Genomic DNA, 2,500 nt, shown 5'->3' with positions numbered 1-2,500 from the left:
ATCAGCGTGTGTTCCCTGGCCGAAAGGCCCGGGTAACCCGCTGAACCTCCTTCGTGCTAGGGATTGGGGCTTGCAATTGTTCCCCATGAACGAGGAATTCCCAGTAAGCGCGAGTCATAAGCTCGCGTTGATTACGTCCCTGCCCTTTGTACACACCGCCCGTCGCTACTACCGATTGAATGATTTAGTGAGGTCTTCGGACTGGTGCGCGGCAATGTCTCGGCATTGCCGATGTTGCCGGGAAGATGACCAAACTTGATCATTTAGAGGAAGTAAAAGTCGTAACAAGGTTTCCGTAGGTGAACCTGCGGAAGGATCATTAACGTTCCGGAGGTCCTGCTCTGCGTCTCGAGTCTTTTGGACGCGCGCTCGCAGCAGTCGGCGACTGAATGGACAAAGAAAACAGATACGAAAGTAAAATGGAATTGACGGATTATATCCCGCATGTACTAATACGACGACGCGCGTCGAACGCCGCGCGCCTCTGCGACGACCCGAGAGAGAAAGGGAAGCCAGCAGCAGAGCGCCGTCGGCCTTTTTCGGTGCGGTCGGCGTCGTGCGAGCGGGATGGAGGAGGAGAGGATTATCCGAGACTCTCTCCTTAAGCTTCGTAGCCGCAACCGGCGTCGCGTCGCGTCGCGCGCGACCCGTTGAGGCTCGTTGCGCAAATTGCGAAATTACATGAATGCGATTCGGAGCAGAAGACGCTTTCCCGATCGCGCTCTTGCCAAGCGCAGAGTTACGATCCGGCGTTAGCGCGTACCGGTGGTAACCTACGCCCGTCCGTGCGTCCGCAACGCTCGTGAACGCGCCCCTCCCCGCACCGGGGCAGCGGTCAGCGTGTTTGTACGCGAGCGCGCGGCTATCGGACGAACGGGCGAGAGGACGGATCACACCCGATCAAGTCCGACGGTTTCTTCAAAGAACATTCCGCCCCGGCTCTTCCAAATATATATATTATTATATTATATGTACGGGGAAGAGACGCTCCGATCGCGAAACAACTTTTGTGCCGTAGCCTCCCCAGCGGTGGCGGCGGTCCGCGCGCGTGCTCGGACGCGCGCGGCCAGGCTGATCGAAGGGCCAACGATTTTATCTCTCTCTCTTCGGAGAGGAGACTAAGATGGATGAACGAAGCGTTCGTTGAACGCAAGAATTGCAAAACGATTACCCTGAACGGTGGATCACTTGGCTCGTGGGTCGATGAAGAACGCAGCTAATTGCGCGTCAACTTGTGAACTGCAGGACACATGAACATCGACATTTCGAACGCACATTGCGGTCCACGGATACAATTCCCGGACCACGCCTGGCTGAGGGTCGTTTTAGTACCTCGAAACTGCTTGCGCCTTTGCGCGCCGGGCCACCGTGCCCGTTCGCGCAAACGGTGTACGAGCGATAGTTGGACGTTCGCCCGAGACGAGCCGTCCCGAGAGGCGGCCCCTTGGCGTCGTCTGAAATAACACCGAGGAAAAGGAAGAGTGAGAGCAGCGTACGCACACACGCAGTAAGTAAAGATAGGGAGCCTGCGCGCGCGCGCCCGGAAACTGTCGAAGGAGAGAGGGAGTAGAAGACACGCGCACACACGTTGCGTTATCCCTCTCGCGGTCTCCCGGTGCGCCAGCGCGCGCTCGCGCCTCTTACGCGCGAGTCTTGGTGCGCGCCACCTTCCGCGCAAACGGTAGGAGAGAACCGCGGCGCGTCGTCGCCCGGCGGTACGCGGAGAGAAAAGAGCGAGAGAGCCCTCCTTAACGCGGGTGAATCGCGAGCCGACCGCTTGTCCGAGTCCACGAAATTCTCGAAAACGAATATAGGGGACCGGCACGCGTCGTCGTGTACTCGTCGAATCCGATTCGCCCCGTCGTATCCCATATCCGTGCATAACACACGATATGCGGAGAGAAAATTTGAAGGATGTGGGTGATAGAGATGTACGTGTACGCGCACACTCGCTCGCAATGTATCTCGCGTCCCCGGCGATCGAAGATGACGCGATCCGCGCCGATCTTATTCGTTGTTTGCAAGCAGACAACTCGAACGAGATTCGATCGGCTTACATTTCCTCCTATTAGCGGCTGCGAGCCGCGCGTGGAAGAATCGTTGTCACAAACAACACGTCTCCTCGCCACTCCTCCGAGTACAATGCGAAGCCGCTGTGCCGGCGCTGCCGCTCTCCCGACGCTCGCTCTCTAAGTGAGAAAAGAGCCGGCGGAGGAGGCGGCGCGGCCACGGTTATCGAAAACTAAACTCTTTGACGACCTCAGAGCAGGCGAGATTACCCGCTGAATTTAAGCATATTATTAAGCGGAGGAAAAGAAACTAACTAGGATTTCCTTAGTAGCGGCGAGCGAACAGGAAAGAGCCCAGCACCGAATCCCGCGGTTCCGCCGCAGGGAAATGTGGTGTTTGGGAGGATCCGCTTATCCCGAGGTGTCGCGTCGCGTCCAAGTCCATCTTGAATGGGGCCACTTACCCGTAGAGGGTGCCAGGCCCGTAGCGA

General features: G+C 57.6%; 3 non-coding genes across 3 annotated transcripts in view; all 3 read left to right on the top strand.

Moving 5' to 3' along the window:
* The window catches only part of LOC138944471 (small subunit ribosomal RNA), a 1,921-nt gene extending 1,599 nt beyond the window's left edge, over positions 1-322 (top strand). Inside the window, exon 1 of the ribosomal RNA XR_011448781.1 lies at positions 1-322. This exon is cut by the window's left edge and continues 1,599 nt beyond it. This is a non-coding gene — a ribosomal RNA (small subunit ribosomal RNA).
* Positions 323-1,168: 846 nt separating this feature from the next.
* Positions 1,169-1,323, top strand: LOC138944468 (5.8S ribosomal RNA). Its single transcript, XR_011448778.1, has one exon. It is a non-coding gene; the product is annotated as a 5.8S ribosomal RNA (ribosomal RNA).
* Positions 1,324-2,255: 932 nt separating this feature from the next.
* The window catches only part of LOC138944473 (large subunit ribosomal RNA), a 4,172-nt gene continuing 3,927 nt past the window's right edge, over positions 2,256-2,500 (top strand). Inside the window, exon 1 of the ribosomal RNA XR_011448783.1 lies at positions 2,256-2,500. This exon is cut by the window's right edge and continues 3,927 nt beyond it. This is a non-coding gene — a ribosomal RNA (large subunit ribosomal RNA).

The sequence above is a fragment of the Polyergus mexicanus genome, unplaced genomic scaffold (assembly GCF_030449975.1).
Source record: "Polyergus mexicanus isolate NDT 795.1 unplaced genomic scaffold, iyPolMexi1.0 SCAF_210, whole genome shotgun sequence".
NCBI lineage: Eukaryota > Metazoa > Arthropoda > Insecta > Hymenoptera > Formicidae > Polyergus > Polyergus mexicanus.
Note: the sequence above shows the minus strand (reverse complement) of the source record. Positions and strands in the feature narration are given on the sequence as shown.